Source organism: Anas acuta, chromosome 4, assembly GCF_963932015.1.
Source record: "Anas acuta chromosome 4, bAnaAcu1.1, whole genome shotgun sequence".
Lineage (NCBI taxonomy): Eukaryota > Metazoa > Chordata > Aves > Anseriformes > Anatidae > Anas > Anas acuta.
Genome location: NC_088982.1, coordinates 55,021,708 through 55,045,524, shown reverse-complemented (window position 1 = coordinate 55,045,524; position 23,817 = coordinate 55,021,708). Strand labels below are relative to the sequence as shown.

Sequence of the window (23,817 nt, the reverse complement as noted above, 5' to 3'; positions counted from 1 at the left end):
AAGCTTTTATATTTTTAGGACAAAATATAGGGCAAAAATATTTTTTCCTTCTGCATCAGGTTTTTGTTCTACATACTTTAACTGTAAGATGGAGCTCTCTAGTTTTATACAAACCTAAAGTATGGTTTCAATCTCCAGTTACCTAATGGTGCATGTTTGATAGCAGTAGAGGACTCCAGAGCGATGGCCATGCTTATCTGCCCAACGTACACAAATCTTGTCAAAGCTCTGAAGGGCCTGGCTGGCTAAAAATCAGATTAAGTTCAGATAAAGAGGACACTCTCACTGGATTTACAGTTTAAGTGCCTCCATGTTCAGTATGCGTTTCACCATCACAAATCAAATTGCATGCAACCTAGAGCCTATCTTGAAGTTTACAGGTATTTGCAACACATGTGTTTAACACAATTTTTCCAATTGCCTTCATGAACATCCATATAGAAACTGTTTAGCAAAATACAGTAAGCTGAACAGATATTTGTTTTAACTTTTTTTTTTTTTTTTTTTTCCTCAATTGGAACACTGCTTTTTCATTTGAAAAATTTGTTTCAGGTATTTCACACTTGCCACAAATGTAACATTTTCTAAGCAGTGTGCCAAGTAATCATGTTCACATTTTGTACAGCTCTTCATGTAAAATTGTGTTCCTAGAATATTATCTTACAGATACTACTGCTGGGTGGTGAAGGAAAAGAATGCCAGAGACACACATATGGAGTCACCCAGAAGTTATCGAATGCTTACTGACTTTCCCGGCCTTGTTCCTCTGCAGAAAGACCTTCAACTGTTTTGAAGGATATACAAAAAAGTTATGGCACTGCATCTTCCTTGCTGGGCAGAAAAAAAAAAAAAAAGAGAGAGAAAAATAGCCACATTTCAGGAAACTGAACAGCCTGGCCTCAAAAGCAGCTATAGTTAGAGCAAAGATGCAGAGACATACTGCACTCCTCATACACATAGAAACTGGTTAAAGGATCAAGGAATAAACGAAGATATTGGAAAGAAGGAAGAAGAGACCTTTAGTTATCATCCTCAGTGTCTGACACTTTCAAACATATGTTTGATTTTTCTTCTTTGCAACTCATGGGAATTCAAAAATATTGACCCAGCTATCAATTCATCAATACCAGCATTTGCTGCATCAACATGCTGGAAAAACCTGCTGGACTATAAGATTCACCTGACCAAGCCCAGTCAGATGCTAGGAGCTCCTATCATCTTCAGGAACTCTCTGATATTGACTACCTCTGCCCCAGTTAGGAATGTAAAAAAGGATAAAGGACTTTATTCAAAACACATGAAAGCAACAATGACACCAGTGGGAAACTGGGACTGGAATCAATGTGTTTAAGTGTCGTATCTGGGTTTGGTAGACAGACAAACTATTTGAAGGCAGACAAGATAAGAAATAACACACATTTTTTTTTCCAAGCACACTTTTAAAGTGCAGTGGCAGTGATAAGCACACTAAAAACCTCTTATTATGAATTCATTTGCATCTGCTCATTCAAAATTAATTATCCTCAATGTTAAGAGTGCTAGTAGTGTATTTTATGCTGTTTTTGAGGTGCATTAAGCTATCAATGACTAACTTAGATAATCATAAATACATTAAACTACTAACTTTAAAAATGATCATCAGTATTGCACAGCATTCAGGGTGTAATTACCTTTAAATGTGAAAAATATCAGTATATTTACATTTGTAAACAATCAACTTTCATAATACACTACACCATGCTTAATAAATTTTGTACACTGTATATGAGTCATGTGAAATGCAACTTGCCACTTCATGCCAAAAATCACTATTTTCTTCAAAAATTGACAGCTGAAGCTTGTGAGTTAGAGGGACTGATGACACTTATTAGAGTTACACGGCTTACAAAAGGTAGCTACACACTGATTTAATCCACATACCTCAACTTTGATAATTAGCACCCCCGTAAATCCCAGTGTTGAGCATTCCCTATGAAAAGGCACTTAATTTTGCTGAAATTTGACAGTGTGCACTGATTCAATGATCAGGACAAATGCCCATTAGGACCAGGGCCCCTAAATTCTTTTACTTGTGATTTTGTAGCCTGTAACTCCTGAGTTCTATTCTTCCATTTTCCACAGCTTCAGTTTTTCTGTATGTATGAAATCCTCCACCGTAACCTTAAATTTTTCTGTCCTTCTGGTGTTCACTGACAGTCTCTGAGGCTTGGGCTTTATTCTCCTTCAGGGTTCATTCTTCTTCTAAATACTCATCATCCATTGCATTCTATAAAGAGAGTTCCCAGCAGTAGTTTTTAAAATAAAAGATAAAATGTTCAGTATCTGAACATTTAGGGCTCTAGTGTCAGTACCTGGAATGCCTCCTGTTGACAAGGATGGTTATCACTGGGGGCAACTGAAATCTGTTCATTCTGAACTGTCTTCAGAAATCAGCCTTATCTGATTGTTCTTTCAGATCAAAAGAAGTAGGAAGACAAAGTAAGCTGTGCATATTCTTTCACTCTGCACTTTGTTGTTAAAAAAGGAGGAATCCCACTAGGACCCATAAACCACTTTTAGATATCACTAATCTTTGCTATGAATTTCTATTTTTTCCATTTACTGCCAGCTGACTGATTAGATTTTGATATTTTAGTGACATACAGCAGCACTGTTAGGAATTAACGTGCAAAACACATAACAAAATCTAGACAGACAAAAGAGCATTTATTGCTCTAAGGAAAATGACATGTAATTCTCAGCATTTACAGCTGAGATTAGACCTCTTTTCCACATGATAGATACGTAGTCAGTAATAGAAATACTTGCAAGGTCTCACCTGGAGCTCTTGGATTTAGGCACAGTTACCCTACCTTTTAGGTATTTGTGGAAGATAGCTTGTGTTGCCTCTTATGTCAGGTTCAATCTCAGTGACTAAATATGTAACTACCTTGTTAACTGTTTAAGAAACAGATCAGAGGAAGACAATCCTGTGCTTTTCTTGTACATATATATTAAAAAAAATACAGCATAGTTAATACAGGTGCTGACAAAAGAGAAGCATCTGAGAGTTTATTGTACATCTCAGGCTTCACGTTCAGCTTTACACATACTGGAGCTACAATTTTTTTGAGACTTTCTCAAAACTCTGTAGGACCCTGTTAAGGTTCTGCACATCTACATAAATAGCATTACCCATGTAACAAGTGAATAAATTAAGTATATATTTTACACTGTTTTATAGCCTTTGATGCAGCTATTATCAAGTGAATTAAAATTTTAACATGGAACCTGTATCTTACATCTATTTTCTACATCTGAATTTTGGTATAATTCTTAGGAAGTCTATGCACAACCAACCAGTTCCCTAATTTCTAATGAGTTTCATTTGGTTCATTGACTTGTGTCATTCAAACGACTTGTCCTTTTTTTTTTTTTTTCCTCATTAAAAGACGATCATGTCAATGACCATCTTGCTTTTGTTCATCTTTCATTATGTCATACTATAGGGTTAAAATGAGTTTTGTGAAAAACATAATTAGTGCAGTAGCTCCAAGCATACTGAGCCAGCACACCACATCTTTTTGGTACTTGTCTTATGCTGGAGAAGCGGATGACACTTGAATTTGAGACCAGTTTGCCATCAACTACATCAAAATACCCCTATTTGTTAAAGGAAACCACATCAGAGTAGATCTTGAAGTCAAAACCTCTTTTCAGGAAACTCCACCCCTTCCCATATACATATAGTTGAAGTCAACCTCAAATCAGCAAAAACCTGCCACGCAATTCTTATTGTATACACAAAGCATAGAAATCACAGATTTTCAGCAAAAAGGCAGAATGATAACAAAAATGAATCAAGTTCTTCATTCTCTCACCAGAAATTCACACTGACAAATTGAGTTATACTAGCTTCTGGTTCAGCTTGAAGTACCAGCTTCACGTTTTCTTGATTTCTATGCTTCCTGAGTTATCTCCCTTGGGATATTCAGGTTAGACGGATTGAATAGTCTAAGTATAAAAATCACAGTACAAAAATCTATCACAAATTAGCCTTAAAGTAGTTCAAAGAACCATAAAAAAACACGATAAAGGGTTTTTAGCCTCTTGTAAGGAAATAACAAAATGTTTTTTGAAACAATAGTTCAGTGGCTCAAGAATAATTGAACATCTTAAAATAAAAGGGCTGCAAAACTTGTGGCCATTCAAAGCACGAGCTGTACTACTTCTGGACACATTATTACAATGCTGCTAAAGTGAAACTGTCAACATTATTTAACATTTTACTTCAGAAACAAACAAAATCAGAGATTTTGTATCCTTTTTGGCATGAAAGTAATAAACAATATGTAAAAAATGGGTAAGAGTGAGGGAACTTCTATTAAAGGAAAAGTCCCTGTTCTTTTTCATCTAGTGCACTATTCAAAAAAACCATACACCCTAATTAGTTCAATTGTAATCGTAATTAAAAAAAAAAAAAAAAAAGCACAATTTCTATGCCATTGTAAACATTTTTCTTGAATAAAGAAGCTGGTTTTGTACACGGAAAGGAAAACTATATTGTCTGATATCAAGTTAGTATAAAGATTTACAAACCAGCAGTGACAAGGTATTCTAGAATTTTTCACCTGGGATATTTATGTTCTGATCCTGGATTGAACAACGTATCTGTAAATACCAAAACACTACAGAACTAAAAGCAAGTTTTACAATAAAGTGTCCTAAAAGACAGTACTGAAAATCCTGGACCGTACAGATGTTGCTCCTCCCTAGGCACAGCGTTTTTCCCATTGCCCTGTATTCTAAAAGGGAGCCCCTGATTTTGCCTGCAAATACTCCAAAGGAGAATCCTACCAAGAAACACAGAAATGGTTCCTAAGGACAAAGGTAAGTTTTCCTGTTTTCAGATCCCACCCTGCCCCTTGCAAAGGAAGGTTTATATGTTTTCCAAAACGCCCAGAATATTTCATACCGAATCTCTCGATGAGTTGTATGCACCAGGTCTGCCCTGCCTCAGTGAACAAAGCACAAGCTCTACAGCCTCTGCCTCGTGCTGTGCATATGCCAGCAGGTTGCACTGAGTCTCCAGTAAGGGCTAACTTCCACTTTCTGCTGGAATCCCAAGAGATTCAGGATCTCGCTCATGTGGCAAAATAAGAATGTGTTTTAGCAGTCACTTTCCACGTGAGGCCATCCGAGGTTTACAAAGGAGCCATCTCTTCACTTTATTCTGCTATTAAACAGGTTAAGGTAGATATGCTCAGGAACTGCTTAATGACCTGATGAAATGGAGCTCATTAGTGATCAAATGGCTCTGGCCACTTCTGATTAAAAGTATGGCAATCGTTGATTGTGATGATAACAAACTAAGATTCAACAGTTAATATATTCACTGGCTTCACGAGTTGAACTCATAAATTAACACAACTCAGAAAAGGGCTTTAAACAGACACTGTACACCGAAGGGACACTGAATTCCTGATGGCCAAGAATGCTAGAAACAGACAAATTTCCCTTGGTAAGCAAAGCAGAAAACTGTGGTGTTTTAGTACCTGAGGAGTATGCTGGCCCCAACACATCCTTCCTGAACTATTTAAATAAAGTGCTAAAAGGGCTAAACAGTGATCCCTCCTCCTAATGCCATTCTGTACCATTTAGAGCTACTACTCAGAAGAGACGTGTGGTTTTGAAAAGGACATAGAAACAGAGGTTTTCTACTTTCAGGAAAAAAAAAATAAATCTAAATGTTAGATTAATACAAAAAAGGCACCATCTGGCACCATCACTAACCCTGTCCTTAGATTTTGAATGGAAAGTGAGAAGTAGTCTGGAAAGAGCACTGAAGTGCAGGAATTCAGGTCTGCGATTCCCAGGCTGACTTGATTCACAGCTCAGAACTTCATATGGGGAGCTTTGATGGGACAGAAGATTTTAGAACTCATGTCTTCATTACTGCCTGCTGGTGGCTAAGGTGTTGAAAAAACATTTCTCACATTTATAACTAATATGCCAAACAGTGCAATTTTGTGTAAAGAAGTGTCTTCAAATGTCAAAAAATCTATACAATACTGCATGTCACTGCACCTGAATGACTGACTGCCATGAAAAGAAGTCAGTTCAATGACTCAGTACAATACCTTTTTATTCTACTAAGGACAACTTGAAAAAATATTTGCATTGGCATGCCTGTGCAGCTCATAAGTATAGGTAGCCTGACAAAGGTTTAATAGTAATGGGCAGAATCATACCAATATCTAAACAGAAAAACTAGAGATGTGTTACTGTTAAAAGAAAGTCTGTGTGACTAGTAGCAGGTAGGTGAGCTTACCATCTACTTTAGTTGGTGCACTTCAGGGATTCAGCTCTGATCCTGTATCTAAAATGCAAGGACTTGAGATGCTGTGCCATTCCGTGCATAGACAGAGTTACACCAGGAGAGACTCGAGTCACTGTAAGTAGTCACTGCCTACTAAACAAAAAATTCCATGCATGTCCAAAAATGCATAGAAGACAAGAAAAGCCATAGGCTCTTTGTACTGGGGTGAGAACACTCTGCTCTTAGAAATGCTCAGCACTTTTATATAGGTTGTTCTTGAAAGGAAAAGAAAAAAAGACAGAAATGGTGACAATAAATACTTCTGCCACAAAACTGTATCATCGGGACATCTATTAAATATTGAAACCTCTACTAAAATACCTTTAACACAGTGTACAACACCAGTTGACCATCATGAATAAAAACTGAAGCTAAATGCTAGCATATAAGCCAGAGATGAGAACTTGAAAATGTGATCATAAAAGCTATAATAATAAAAATTGTGAGGAAAGATTTTCATTTACCATTAAAATTAATATGTGTTTTGCACAGGTTTATTGATTTTAGCTTACTGTTTGCAGTACTAAAGAGTTCTAAGATAATGGTCTGGAAGAACAGGGACTCAGGAGTATTTGCTTTCAATAGAGACCTTCTTTCCACCAGGATCACTTGATTTTTTTTATAGCTCCAGTTGAGATCTACTGAGGACTTCCACTGCTGGACACCGTTGAGAACTGTAAGAACACAGACCTACTCAAACAACACTACAGGGCTTACTTGGTAAATGAACAGGCCTGGAAGTCAATGGAAGTAGGAAAAACCCACCACCAAAAATAAAAAAACCCTCCCCCCAAAAACCTACATCATTGCTGGATTCCTACAGCACCAGCAGCAGGAGTGCTGACCTGCTGGTTGCATCATTCCAGACACACCGTGGCAAAATAGTGTACTGACCTTGGGAGTCATTTGAAAACATCAGCTATTCACGGCTTCAGGAATATTGATGTAGAAGAACAAAGGATTTCAATTAACTAATTGCATTTTAAAAAGTCCCCTCATGCTCTGAATTGTTCCCTTCGCTGACACGAATCCAAGCACAGTAAGGTCCAGATGAGTTAGCAAAAGCTGCTGTAGTGGTAACTTAAAATCAACTGGTAGATTTGCTGGTTGACTTTAGCCTGTAACAACTAAAAGGGCACCGGAAGGTAGCATTTCATACTGGTTAGCTTTACAAGCATATACTAGTTTCAGCTCATAAGTCCTATCAGGGATATATTTTTGTTTCTAGATAAAAGTATATCTAAACAGCAGCAGGTACAGGTATTACAAAGACTGTCTTTCAGTTTCTCTGTCAGAGGAACACTACAAAACACAAATAATTTATTTCAGTCTAAATGCTTAGTCCAGGGTAAAAAGGAGGAGCCGCTTTCAAATAGCTGAAAAGAATTTGCAGAAACCACGATTTTTTCTTTTTTCCAGTGGCATTCACACAGTCCTTCCAAAGGAAAAAAAAATAATTAAATGCTCCAAAGTCAAAGAAGTAGCAAGAGTATATTCCAGTAGCATAGACATGGTGTTTGTGTGTGTAATACAACAAATAGCTAGCCAACCATTAAATACTGTTAGGTATTCAGCTGAATATGAATATTATACATACAACCTAGAATAAATGAGATATACATATTTCTTCCATCTAATACATCAACTATTTTATTATAAAAAAGGCCATAATCTAATAACTCTCGGTCAAGTTCACAAACCATATTTGATTAAAAAGAAAATGTATATAAGAGCATATATTTAAATAATTGTATTTCAAATCTGTGAAATGGCATTCTGGACATTTTTACTGCGTATTTCTCTCATGCTCATAATGAGCATAAGGTAAGATTTACTGTTTTGATTTTGCTAGGAAAATCACATACAAAACGTACAATGCTTTGTCATTTAAAGCTGCTATATCAACAAGTCTTAATATGCATTCTGAAAACAGAACAGTAAGACTAATATTACATAGAGAAAATGCATTGAAACTTCCCAGTCCTTTCAGACCTTTCTGTCAGTATTAATAGCTCTTTTTTTATTATTTTTTATTATTTGTTCGTTAACGTGGAGCTATATTATCCCCTCCTGTAGACAAGTTTAAGCACTACAGACAGAGGACAACTGAAGAAGGCCATGGAGGTCAGTTATGTTGTATGCAACTCTAGAACTGCAAATACTTATTTTTTAGCAAATACCTCTCATCGTCACCATTCCACAAGTGAGATACCTTACCCTGCCTCACTTGCACTGTCCCTCCGTCAGATTCAAGAAAAAACTGTATTACTCAGCAATTACAGAACCCATTTAAATTAAATATGACAACACAGCTAGAAGATGAGAAGGGCGATAAGCTGGTAAAAAATTCTGATAATGAAGTGTCTAGTTCTGGTGACCACGTGATACAATATCTAAAGCCTTTTCCAGGTTATTGAGACTTCTTTTACATGTACAGAGAGCAAGCAAGAAGGAGAGAGAGTTAAAAAAAAAGAAAAAGAATCTGTGGTCTGTAAATGATCAGCACAAAAAATAAATTATGGTCAAGTAACTGAACTTTTCTGATGTGTAAATTGAATCATTCCCACACGCTGGTGTTTTATAATTAAAAGACCCTTTTCACTGTGGGAAATTTTACTGAATTTTGTATTAAAAGAAGAAACAAACCATCAATCAGGAGGAGGTAGGGGAACTCAAAGAGCTCAACCCATTAAACTTGAAGAGTGTAGTCGAATTCTGAATGACTTGCTCTAGGAAACTGTAGCTCTTTTAAGGCAGGATACTGTACAAACATTAATGAGCAGAATGCATATCTGATAACTGTTCTAAAATCTTTTGTAGTCATACAGAAGAACACACTTTCCACTTGGTGTCACAAGGTGCAGAATATGGTTTTAAATGAACCCTTTTTGTGAGGTTCACAATCTTTAAATTACCTGACTTCAGTTACCATTGAGAAAAATTACTGATCTGAAACAAACAAACAAACTAAAAAAACAAACCCACTCCTTACTTGATGCTATATAAGTACTAATGACAGAGTAAGATTGGTTACAGCCCGATCACTGCCTAATACACTTTTGAGTGAGCACCAACAGCTATCATTTCAGAGCTATGGGACCCTCCTTATCTGCTTTCATCAGAGTTTAGGTCATGGTTACAAATGGCATTTGCAAAGTATTCATCTAAAGAGAGGCATCATTACAAAACATCACAATATGACATACATAGGCCACAGTAGTTTCTTGTGAATGCTTGAGAACTCTCACAAGAAATTTAATAGCTCCTTTGAGAATTTCATTATTTATTTAATTATATTCTATTCTTGGTAAGTCTGGCTGGTGACAGAGTAAAGTGTCAAAACATAAAACCATTTATCATGCTGGATATTCCTTCCTGGACAAAGTATTCATACATGTTAACGTTAGCACTACATGCATCCCATTTTATATTTTGACCTATGCTGTTATTGCAATGGTAAATTAGATATAGCAGCTTAAGTTACAGAGAATGATTAAGACCATTGGACATTGCATACTCAGTGCAGACTGGCTTCTTGAAATTTCGTAGTTATGCTCTATTCAGTTAGCTAGACAAACTATTTCTAGTCAGCTAGAAAACTGCTGTTTAAGAATCACCAATGCAATATATGGATCCCACTAACACTTGAGGCTGTAGGATGCTTCATCTTACCTTCAGTTTTCTACCTGGTGTTATGCTGGTGGGTCTCAGACGATCCAAGAACCTACAAAGAGAATAGATTAGGATGAATTAGGTTAGACATTTTTTAAATTAATTATTACAATACACTACAGCAACTTTTAAAAGCAAAATATTAGATTTTTTTTTGGTACAATTATTTTCCTCTTTGAATTGTGATATATGATGTGTTCATTAACTACGTATCTTTCCTAACATCAAAGTGAGATGCAGATCGTCTTTTACAAAGTATTTATTATAGTTGCTACTGGACTGAAACATTAATACACTGTAAGAGACTATTTTATTTGTTTGAACCATATGGCAGTGTTAACTGCAAGTTGAACAGGAAATCTGAAGTGGCATTTTGTAGATTCATGTTTATTGTACCTCACTTTCACATTTGGTTTCTTCAGCTCACATGTGAAAAGGTTCTTTCATTGTTACTACTGTGGAAAACTGACCATGTGTCCTGAGTATTTAACATAAAATGTAATAGAAGGTTTACTGGTCTTCCTAACTTTAGCACAGACAATATGAATTTTCAGTTCTTAGCAACTTAGCAATTTTGTTGATGTATTCACCAGCAAATTTGACAAATTATCTTCCCATTGCTTTGCAAAGTCAACATAGTCAACAGTAAAAAACATAAAACATATGGAAAAGATACTGACTTTTTAAAAGAAAAATAGAATACATATGAAGAGCTATTTTCAGAAAGCATTTTTCATAACTATTACAGCTCACGGTGTTCTAAAGTTAACTATAAAATGATTTTCTGTTTTAATAAACAGGAATTTGGAGTATTTCACCTATAAAGACTGAGCATCAATAAATTAAAAGGATACATGTAATAAAGCCCTTGCCAACTACAACAGTATCATTTCACTGTACTTTCAGAATTTTAAAACGTAGTGTGAATGAGCATTTCAATAGTTTTATTATTATTATTATTTCTTTCAAGCAAAATAGGTCAGGTGTAAAAGCTCAGCATTTTTAGGATTTTTTTTTTTTTTATAAAGGTAGGCGTTGATCAAAGAATCGGGACTATCAGTATGATACCATGAAAGCACCATGGAAGTCATTCTTAATACTGGCTTCAAACCTCTGATAGGCAGAGTTAAGAAATAGGATCAGCACCCTATTTTTAGCTTTTGGGTACACACTATATTAGATCACAGTATTCACTGGCTCTATGTTCTAAAAAAGTGGCTGGATATTGGATCTGCACATCCAGGTTCTACCTGAACCACAAAATGCATTTCCTCTGGTATCTGTCAACACAAAACTGGATAATGAAATTCAGTGCAAACTCTTCCACTTGATACCAAGACACTCTAAATGCCAGTCTAGGCCCTGGACAGCAAATGAAGAAAAAACTTCATATAGACATAAAAATGAATAAATAGCTTGACTGTCCAGTAGACATAAAAATGAAAGAAGCTTCTCTACTAAGATATAAAGGTAGAAATATAGTGGTAAGATAGTGAAAAAAACAAATGCTAAATATTAACAATGATCTAATGCACAGTGGCCACTTACATACATTCTTACTTACATTACACTTACTACACACTTATATTGACTTACACCATTAGGGAACCTGGCTCTATAATTCCCCTGCTAATAATGATTTTATACCACTAAGCTGATGGCGGTTCTATTCAGAGAACTATTTAGAGAATATGTTTTGCATTCTTTTCATCTTTTTGCAAGTGCTACGTTCATCTAAGGACTAAGGAAAGTGACAATGATGTGATTGTATAGACCTGCTTTTTGCTTTATTCGTATGTAACAGTCCTCTAGTTCATGTGGAAAACCCATGCCATAACATTTGTGTTTTTTCTTTTAGTTATAAGCAAGTACAAAAGTAAGCAGAGAGCAACCAGGTTTGTGTCTAAGCATTCCTCTTTGTGTAATCAGAATATCCTACTACAGGAATCTGAAACCAAGACACGCTAGAAGGGAAATCTCAAATGCTGATGTGTAGAGACTTACGGCAATGATCTTAAATTTCATTCTTTTGTTTTCTACATGTATTATCAATTGTAGGAATGTAATCTTCCAGCACTGGAGGGTGGGCTAATGAGTTCTGAGTGATGACTTCACAAATTTAAGAACAGCAGGAACTGCTCTCTTCAATATTCCTTATTTCTAGAGTTAGGTGACTCTGTGCCCAAAATTCTTTGCTCTGTGATTCTATTTCTTCGGTGCCTAACTATACTGATTCAGTTCAGTCGTATTTCTGAATATATTCCTAGCATTGCACACTTGAAAGTCAAGCCCAGTGACACTCTCTGCCAACATATTTAACTCCCTTTGATGCTCTGATCATCATTTACTGGAGCATGATCAAAGAGTGCTGCCCTCAGAAACCCGGGGAGGAAAACTGAAAATAGCTGCCAGTTAAGGTCCAATAAACAGCAATGGAGGCTTCATCCTTCTGAACTGCCCAGATACAGAATTCCTCAGATTCACTGGAATCACTCTGATTCAGCGGTCTGCTGGTTTTCATAATTCAGAAGAATTCAACAGAGGGGCTCTGAACAGGAATTTTGAACATTCAAAAGCCGAGCAATTAATCTAAAGTAGTTCAGCTCATGCACAAACCCTCCGAACAGACCTGTGACAAGAATCCCAGCATCTTGAAAAACAATGCTAAGTTGAGAAAAGGAATAGAAGTTATTGTCATTAGAATGCACAAACTGTTGATTTTCAGCAGGAAAAATAAGATTTCCTCTAACTGGTCCTAACTAGCTTCTGAAAGAGGACAACTGAAGGCCGTATATAATGACCCCAGCCCAGACAAGGCAGCAATAGGACTGCCAGCCCTGAGCTGTGTTTTCAGGAGGTTGCAGGTCTCCCATAGGTCCGAATCCCTATAGGGCAGGAAATACACATTCGGAAAACTGCATCAATTTTCAGCAGTCCACCAGAGCGACTGATTCTTGTTCATCACCCCCACAAAATCAGTGAAATATTTATATGTTCTGAGCTGGAACCTTTCATCTCATGGAGAACATGCAAAATAGAGGAGAGTAAAACATCAGTGCTACTTTATGTAGAAGTGGCTCAAAAAAGCTCATAAAACTTCACTGTTGCTTGCCAGATAAAACACTGGAATGATCTTGCACATCCTATTTCTGTCTTAACTTTAAAGGTATGTTTACTTGGAACTTGATTGATTATATTGCCATGATAACATCCGAAAGAAACCACACTTTGATTTGAATTGGGGAAGAATAGCTCGCACACCAGAAAAATAGTTCTCAGTTTCAGGGCATTGTACAGAAACTTTTTGTCCTGCTCAGTTACATGTTGAGATAGTAAAAATGGGGTGTTTGCAAATTGAGAAGGAGCCAGCATAGGGTAGAGTAAATGCTACATATAGTAGACAAACAGCAATTTTGTGACACAGAAACAAAGCAGGTAAATAGCTTCTCACAGAATGGCACCCTCCACACAGGATTTTAGAAGTTATATCAAACAGATTGGACATGGCTAGACATTTACCATCAACTCAGAGAAGCATCCTGGCTACTTACGTGAACAGTGCTCTTCTGTAAATTGCATTTGAGCCATATCCCTAGACACAGCTGGAAAGAAGCCTGAGCCAAAGATCATGTAGGGCATTTTTATTTACTAGTTTATTGAGTTGGATCATTGGCACAATTGATTACTTGGTAACAAATGAATTAGAAGCAGCCAAGAGCTGCTGTGCTGTGGAGAATGAATGATGCTGGAGGTTCTCAGCACTACCCTCATTCAGCATGAACGAATGGACTTTACAGGCTACCATGGTAAGTGTTGATCTGCTGCAATAATCCCAGGGCTACAAGGAACCAGCAAGCACAATGTTTGTACTCATCATGGAAAGGCTGATGTAAACAACTGCCTAAAGCTGAAAGGAACACTAAGAACAGATTTCTTGGGAACAGGTAAATCCTCTGGGGTACCATTCATATAAGAATTAAAAAAAAATAGTAAAGGATGTAGTTCTTTATATAACTATATTGAGAACTATAGTTTTATACATCTATATGGTTATATATAGTTTTATACACGTATATGTAACTATATTACAACTATAGCTATTTACAACTTCTATACAAACTGATTACATTCTTTCTTGTGTGACAAACAGTACTGATGCATTATTTTACAACATTATCAGAGTAAAACTCAACTATATAACTGTAAATTAGCAGTAAAGATTTATCTCCTTCTACATAAGCATATATACATATTTTTTATTTATTTGCAACAAGAATATATCTATATGGTCTCCAGAGAACCTCACCATGCTGTTAATTCATCTGGTTATTAACAGTAAGGCATATCCACTAGAGCTCCTGCTAGTAAATTGGAACAACAGTTTCAAAAGAGAGCATTGGAAAATGCAACGTTTTAATGTTAAAATGTCATTACTTGGAAATTATGTACTTAAGCTTCTCCCGTGAATTTTGCGGGAGGTTTGGGGGGTGTCAAATGTTGTTTATTGCATTTTCTATGTTAAATGATATCATTTTTCCATGGAACAGATTCTTTACACATTATTTTCATGTTCACAGTATTACTGGTAAAACCTGCTGAGATGCAACCTCACAGCTATAAAGATGCCAGTTACCTGTCATACACACTTAAAATAATTGGTATCATAGGAAAAGTAACACGGCAGAAAGTAACTTTAAAGACCAGCACTCTCTGAAATGTAATGCAGAACATATGTTCAAAATATGTGTAATAATTAGAGCACTGTGCATCACTTTTCATATCAAACCTGGCATTGCTTAAGCTAGTTGTGTAAGTATGAATATCATACTATAATTACTCTTTCTACCAATTACATGTTCACCCATACCATGCACCTTCACAACACTTTACCCTATGCAAAGCCCATTGCCAAATACAAATGGATAAAAAATTGCTCTTTCGCTTTGAAATATCTACTGGATTTTTCTTAATAGAGAGAGTAAAGCATGTAAGAAAAACAGGGGCAAAGATAAAACAGTTTAAAAGTGACTGGAATATTTAATCCCTTAAATTATTATGAGTAAGACTACATTGCTTTCTGCACTCTTATTAACTTTTCAACAAAGCTTTGAAAAAAGCATAAACTAACAATATGCCTTATCTTTTCAGCGTGGATTTATTCCTTAAACAGAAGAATGTTTTTTCTGTTTACATGAAATACAATTAGTTTTGCTGTTGACAGCACCATGAAAAATGTATCATATCTTGCAAGGTTGTACATATAAAAGTATCAATATAAATATTTTTGAAAAGGTGGAAGACAACAGTGGTCATATGAAAACAATTTTAGCAATATAAAGAGTATCTTTTGATTCATTTTAATTAAGTGGTATCATTATTATTTTTGAATGGACCATTTTTTTGTCCTCCTCCCTTGATTTTATATAAACATACAAAATCATGGTTTAGACCATGATACACATTCACACGAAGCTGAGAATGGCTGATTTGCACTGGACAAAGTGGCAAAGAGCTTTCCCCTGGAGATTGCTTCTGAATGCTGAGCAAGATAAAATTTGGCAGTTCTGAGAGAAACCTAACATACTTGAAAGCCGGTGGTTAAATAATGTTAGTATTCAGATCTGTACTGACTGAAGTCTCAAATTATTGTTAATTAAATGGAGTCTGGCTTTTAAAGAAACTCTATTTCTTCACTGATGAATCAAATAATTACTATTTTAATCACTTTTGAGATTAAATTCTGGCCCATCAAAAGCAGTACTTTAACAAGAGCCAACAAGATGCTCAAAATGAACATTTTGCAGTTCCAGGACCTTTTATAACTCTGATCTCATCCCGAGAATGCCACCTTCTGTAAGCATTTTTTTTTGCCCCTTCATCCCAGCTGCAAACATCACTGAAGGCAGTATATAGATGAAGGCAGACCTTCTCCATGTTTTAACCAGACACAGGAACACACAGAAGTTTATTTAGACACTTTGGTGCTGCTTTAAAATGTCACTCTCCTCTTCCTCTCCAAAGCTAGGTGTTTTTTTTTTTTTTTTTTTTTTTTTTTTTTTTCTACTTATTATATTGATAAATTGTGGCCAACTACAATATATAAAGATCCTTAAAAGCCCAGTGCAAATTTTCTTCAAATCATTTAACTTGTACTGTTATGTATTTGAAACAACTTTTCAAGTTATGCTGAAATATAAACACTGTCTTGTAGTTGATCAGGTTGGTATTAGGTAGGTTGTAATTAGAGCAGAAAATTCACTGAAAACTGCTGTGTTACATATTTTAGAAGTCACGGAAGAGCCTCAAATAAATAAAAATGAATAGAATGCAATTTATTCTTTTCAAAGATTTCCTACAATGGATGTCAGGAAAGTAATAACCAACTCTAAGTTAGTTTTTAAATATGCAAAGTCAAATTGGACCTTGTTCACTAAAACTAAAGATAATCACCTTAGGCTAAACCTGTATGGGGCTTTGGATGCAATGTTCTCTGCACTTTTTTGGTTTTGAAGTCTTTTTAGAAAGGTGTAAAACAGTAAAGATGAGAAAAGAGGGGCTAAGCCTTTAAAGGTTTTGACGGTTTGCTCTTCAGCAGCCATAACTGGATTTACTGAAAGAAACCAAATGAAATATTTAAAAAGCTTATGCTGATCTGCAAACATTTGCTGCAAGCATCTTTTTTTTTTTTTTTTTTTTTTTTTTTTTTAACAGTCTTTAATAGTGCTTTGAGAGGATGTAAATTTTGTTTCTAGCTCATTTTGGAAGTTTTTAGCAGAACACTGAAAAGAAAGTAGGTCTTGAAATCCCAGAAGTGTTTTGGAGAAAACCAATGCCCTCGAGAAATATGGTTACTGATACACACTGGTGGGATATAATTGCCCTTGTCAACCTTGAACACGCAGTGACTAAATATCAGGGAAAAAAAAGAAAAAGTCAATATTACACCAACTGTGCACTTAACTACAGTGTTTCTGTGTTCACACAGAGAAAACAAAAATCAATTTATTGTGTGAGAGCCTACCATCCTTTCAGAATTCAGTCAATCCACTGATTTATTAATGTTATTGATTACACTGAACTAAACATATTATATGAAGACTCCCAGTTCCCAGTTTAAAGATTTGATTTTACACTTTGGGATGTGAATTATCCTTGAGACTAACTCCAGTAATATAAATGGGAATTCTGTGAAAAGATTTATGCCAGTTATATACCTCTAAGTCTGCAGAAATATGCTTGGTATCACCTTTTACTTTCATACTTAAATATTTATACATAGAAACCCCTTTTCTAAGATCTGAGGCAAGATGGACACAAAATATAATTGCAATTAGAGATATGCTGAGCTTCCAGAAAATACGTCTGGAGACTAAGTCATGAAGAATACCTGCTGATTCCTGGGTAGTGTGGGTACTTAACTTACCTGCATGCTGTGCATCTAGTTACTGTTTGTATTTCGCAAGAGAGATCCATTACCCATATCAATAGTGGGCAACCAATTATAACCAGAACATATTACTTCAACTATCTTAATATATTAGGTTACAAGTGGCAAATCATGAGAATGATCTATGATAATTAGAGCAAACTGACAGCAAGTTATGCACGTGTGATTCATCAGAAGAGAAAAACATTGCATGCAAAAATCAACAGTAACTGCCACATTAGGTAGGCTGGAGTCATCACTTTCCTTGTGGTCTGCACCAATGACCAGCTTGCTTTATTTACCCCAAGTACTAATGCTTCTGGGTTTAAATTATGACTTTTATTGAGAGAAGTTCTATTCCCCTAATGGCAAATATGTACTTTTCTTTTTACCCCGGAGATGTACACATTATTACGTGTGAAATACCAATAGAAAAGCACACCAAAATATAGTGTTTGTCTCAGTGGAAAACTTACGTCTATTTTGAAAAACTTTGCTCACAGACTATATCTAATTTATGTCTTTTTATTGGTTTGAAGTTGTTTAAGAAATTCATATATTTCCTGTTAAAGAAAGTAGAATCTGATTAACTTTTTTCAATATAGACTCAACTAATACAGGCAAGAACCAACTAGTTCAGCTGGAATGTGGGAAAACATTAATGATGTTTCAAAGGATTTTTAGATAAGGTCTCTTATTGTTATGAGCACGTTACGGAATTATAAACTTAATACAGGTGTCTGTGCTCTAAGGTATATGGAACATATATTGCTAACAAAACAATTGCAGTCAATGAGGCAGTCTCTGCTAACTGAAAGTAACCCTTTCACCATCAATCAACTACTTTACAGTCGATAGTGAAATCCCATCAAAAGATCTTCTCTACCTTGTCCTCCTACAGGTAAAATAACTATTCTTATATCAAAAGGTAATTTAATCTTGTAGATTTAACGATCTCTAGTTTTTAATCTCATAAAAAAGGAGGACATGAGAAGAAATAAGAGCTCAAATTCTATATGATTCTTCTAGGTGTATTTAGATTTGTGATACCTTTAGAAGAATACAGAACTATTGTACCCTGGCATAAATGGCATGGCATTTCATTGCATTTTTCATTCTGAAAGATAGCATAGTTTTATGTACATTATCAGTTTGATTCTCCACTGTTGTTAATGGAAGTTTTTCTACTAATCTGAATTACCTGGTCAGAGACTATATACATATATAAGTAGTATGTATGACTACCTGAGAAATCTTGAATATGGGACAACTCCAGAACTTTAAAAAAAACGACAACAAAACAAACAAACAAACAACAACAAACATAAAAACGTCAACAAATAAAGATTACTCATTCCATAGCAATTGAATTGCTTAGCATTGCAGTGTCAAGGTTGCTATTTTACTTTACTGTGATTTACCTTGGCTCAGCTCAACATTGTTAATTACAGGTGCTTTAAAAGGTGCATCATTACTGTATTGTGACCTCCCTTACTACAAAAGTCTTGGGGATTTCTCCAGGAATGTGTAGTTTAACAGTCAACCCTGATGAGCTTCTTCACTAGGGAGTGAAATAACAGCTGTGAATCATACGAAGAATTGAAATGAGTGAAACTCAGTGTGTATAAATACAACACAGTCAGTATGGGGATAAATACGCCTTTCCTATACATATGAAGAGATGGGTTCTAAATTAGCTATTACTGCTTAAAAAGAGAACCAGGGAGTCATTGTGACTAGTTCTCTAAATACATCAGCTTCCAACCTTCCAAAAAAAAAAACAGCATTAGAAACATTAGAAATGATTAAGAAAAAAGCATGGCAGGAAACTTTCTTTTATGCTATAAATCCACTGTGTATTCGTGTTGAACACTGAATTACTGATCTCTCTGTCTAAAAAAAATGTGCTAGACCTACAAAAGAGGCAGAAAAGGCAGAAAGAATATGGAGAGATTCTGAAGTCATTCCATACTGGAAGAGAGTGGAACAGACCAGAGTTCTTCAGCCTGAGGAAGAGATAACTGAAGAAGTATGTTACAGAGATTTATTTAATTACATATAGGGAATTCTCATTACTATTACTAATGCTATTCAACAGGCCTAGTGGATTCATTGATACCTATGAAACATGACCAGAATTTCATCTCTGACATAAGCCACCAATTTCCAAGTGGTAGTAGGGTTAACATAGGGAAGAATTGCCATAATTGCTTCTTTTCTCGTGCTCTTTCTTTAGACATCTCCTACTTGTTTGACTAAACGTGTTTGAATCTTATGCATCAAAAATAAACCATGCTAGACTAACCTGGCTTCTCTCTTTTATAAAATGCCCATTTTCTTTCTGTACATAGGAAACACATTAGCTCTCATCCATCATCATTAGTAAACTGACAGAATGCCACAGTAACTAAGCTAAAGATAAGAGAAGTTAGATAGGAAAGGATTGTTTAAAGGTGAGACACCTGCCAGTAGTGCTGAAATCTAGACACAGAGTTTCTCTGAGCCTGATTTTTGAGAGATGTTATTTAAAATTTTTTGTTAGTGATCTTGGCAGAATAATGGTTGGAAAATAGGACTGTTGCACTGTACAGGAAACAAGAGATGACCTTGAGGACTTGTCTAGTGGAAATGGGATAAAATTCAGTAGGCAATGCAAGACTATATACAAAAAGTATTTCTGCTAGAAATCAGAAGCTAATTAGTTGGAAACAACAGAGAAGAATCTGTTGGAATAGTTGATTTCAACATGGACTCGTTGATTTCAAGATGACTACACACCTGGATACAACACCATAAAATCTGACAGTAAAGACCAATGAATTCACCAAGTCTTTTACACTCATTCTTTCATTTTTTCCCACTTTACCTGAAACTTCTCACATAATGTGAATTATCCAGATTTCCTAGTATTAAAGTGCAAAGTAATGACACTTTTGATGTCATTAATGCCCCAGTACATTTTTGTGCACATGATCAGCCTACATGTTGGAGAAACATTTCTTAGCTTCTCACTGTATGTATGAGTGTCATACAAAGAGATGTATTCAACTCATTTTAAAGTATATGATGATTGTATACCCACTAGTGGCTTTTTCTGATTTCCAGAGCAATACTGATCTTTCTGAAATCTCTTTTACCATCATTGCCACAAGCCACAGAAAGTAAATACTTGTCATCTTTCCATCATGGATGGAAAATATTTTAAAATACTAAAAAGGTAAAGATAAAGAAGAGCTTAAAAATATGTAAAAACATCAATCTATCTTTTAGAGATGGATATGAATATTATCTAGAAAATAATTGATCATTGGGAATACTTACACCTCTTTATGTCATTTCCCTTGGAATAATTTTTCAATTCATAAGGAAATTCCTAGACATATTTTCTAATGCTAGCTTATTTTTTGATGTCATCACTTTCAATTGTCAATTCCATTATGACAAGTGATTTTATTCGATTAATATTAAACAAAGAAGTCTAAACAGATTAAAATTCACATCACTAAGAGGGAGGCAATATAAAGTTAGAATCTAACTTGCATAGTTTGCATACAAGTTTTTGACAAAACTTTTTGTCAGAACTTTTATGGGGGTCTCAGGTGCTGCTTTCTAATGGACGTGGCTGCGCAGGCTTGCTCTGTGTTCTTATACCTCTGTGTCTGCTACCGATGACAGCTTTGGAGAGCAGTTCTTGCAAAAACAGGTATCAAATTCATCATACATAAAATACAAACTGAAGAACTCCTAAATTACTAATGGAAGTTCAGCTCCTTCCTCTAATACTGTCGTGTCTGGAGTTTAGATTTTGGATCGGGATACGATTATGCCCTGGATACCAGCACAAAATAAGAACAAGCTACAGTTTTCTAGAGCTCAGCACACTAATGCATTACATTTTTGAGGAGGCTAGCTACAAATCTCATTGAATGATTCTGCAAGACAGCTTTCCTTTAGAAGTCACTTTATCTGAAAGAAGATCAGATTTTCAAATTTTTAATTATAGGGATAATTTCAGAATTTTACAGCCAAATGAAAGCACTGATACACACACAGATACAGATGTGCAGGTGCATAACATTCGTGATCATTTTATCCTTACTTTAAGCTGTATTTACAAGCTTGTTTTACCTACCATTTCAGACAGAAAAAATTCGTTGAGCTATGAAAACTACCAGTTAGAGTTCTGTTGATTTATGTTATTAATATAATTGTATGGGATGTGTTTATGATGTCTGACTTTGTATTTATATTTTATGTCAGTCAAAAGCTTATTGGGTCTTAACAAAGTAACTATTTTCTGCTTCAAGAAAAGGAGAAATTTGTCTAGTCGAGTTCAAGTTGGGCAAGGAAAGCAAAAATATCTCTTGAAGTGTAGGTCTCTTGTAGGGTTTGTAAGGTGATTCAAAAGCCTGCAAGCTATTCAGCGTCTTTTTTCCTCTAGCAGAAGTTATACATGCAAAGAAAAAAACAAAACAAAAGACTATGGATGACTGTATCGTTATGATTAACAAAAAGCAATGTAATATGAAGTCATCAATACACTACTGTAGGAAGAAAGAATAATAATAAGCTGTTGTGTGTTTTTTACGTTTGCCTCATACAGATATTTTCATCATCAAGAATTCTCTCTAATCACAACAATTTCATTTTGTATATATCAATAATTTCTCAGTTTATACATAAGTTGCTTTTCAGAGGGATTTTATCAAAAATATTTAAGTTTCTAAAGAGTCCTAAACACTTTTACAGCTTTATAGATGGGTATAGCTTTAGAATACCTCCATGGCTATATCTGAATTTCAAAACATTACTCACTTTCATAAATTCTTATTCTGACCATTCTGCGTCTTTACAGGTCATTGATTCATTGATGCTAAAGGAGACTGCATAGTGATGAGGGTTTAGTAACACAAACTACAAATCAAGGTATTTATATATACATGTATATATTGCTTAGCATAAACAAGACGTTCATACCGAACCTCAAATGCTTTTGGAAAGGCAAGGAAAAAATCACACTCTAATTTGATACAACTATACTAGTAGTTTGGTGTTTCTCAGTTTGTAGAATGAAAATGAACAGAATGTAAGACAACTAAGACAACTTTAAAGGAGACCCATAGGAATGGATTTAAGACATTGGATGTACCTTTACAAACTTAATCAATATAGGACATGTCAGAAGACAATATAGAAGAGAAGCTTTTCTATTAAACTTAACATATCACAGTAACTTAGCAATGGAAGACTAGAAACTCAATTACACAGTAAGTAGAGTGATTTATATTTCTCCAAGAGCAATTGCAAAGATCTAAATTAGCAGCTTGCCTTTATCAACTACAAATTGAGGTGCAAGCACTTAACTTTACATATTTAAGTTAGAAGATTGAGCCTGGATCATAGAGATGAGACACCTATCCATCGATCACACCATTATTATTTTTTATTCTCAATATAGCCTGAGAACTCTGGCATTTTTTCAGGGATATTCTATTGCATACAAGTTAGAGACATAAGTGACTGTTCTAGGAATTAGTTAATTAATTTGTTATGACCACAATAAACTCTCCTGCCACAGCACAGACAAAAATGTCATTCTTTCCTATTTAACTACCAGTTAATTAACAAAAGCACAGCTGCTTTACATTTCTGAAAAATACTAAAGATACTATTGTTCACTAAGTTTGTAATTGACAATTGGATGGTAGAGAGAATCTGAACAGAAAGAGCCAGGTACAGGATTCAAGGTAGTAATATATTAAATGATGTTTAATGAGTAAAGTTTAACATCTGTAGTCAGGAACAGAAAAACAAAACAAAAAGAATTCCTTATCAACATGTCTATTAAGACAATGAGGAAAAAACTAATTAAAGTAAATTAGCTTAATGTGCACAGGCTGGATAAAGACAGATCACTTTTAAAAATCCAAGAAGATAATGGTACCCATTTGGGATATGTTTTTGGCATTTTTCATATAAATTGGACAGTTTTAGAGGATAAATATGGTGCAGAAGTCCTTACAGGCAATTATGTCTTTACAGTGCTGGTGGCTGACATCATAAAAGTATAATTTTAATTGCTATTAATTGTGTTAAGTCTACTGTTATTGAATACTTAATGCCATCTCTGACAGTTGTAGTAATTTATATACTTTAATGAAGCTTCATGGTAGAAGTTTGGATGTATAGGGTCATTTACGCTGTGCTCAGAACAATGCATTTTGTCAGTTCAGATGTACACATTATAAAGACACTGATTTCTGTTTTCTCAAAATGTTTTAGTTTACTTTAGCCTTATATGGTGGCCTATAAAATCAGTTTCTGTTCCATGTTTTAAATGTATCAGCCTTTACTAAATATG

At 35.2% G+C, this 23,817-nt stretch overlaps 1 protein-coding gene across 23 annotated transcripts in view; it reads right to left on the bottom strand.

The window, feature by feature from the left end:
- Window positions 1–23,817, bottom strand: part of TENM3 (teneurin transmembrane protein 3) — a 1,325,064-nt gene that overhangs the window by 448,282 nt on the left and 852,965 nt on the right. For all 23 annotated transcript variants that reach the window (XM_068681265.1, XM_068681272.1, XM_068681274.1 and 20 more), the window contains one exon: window positions 10,031–10,082. The gene's annotated coding sequence lies outside the window, so the exon portion shown is untranslated. The remainder of the gene's footprint in view (window positions 1–10,030; window positions 10,083–23,817) is intronic.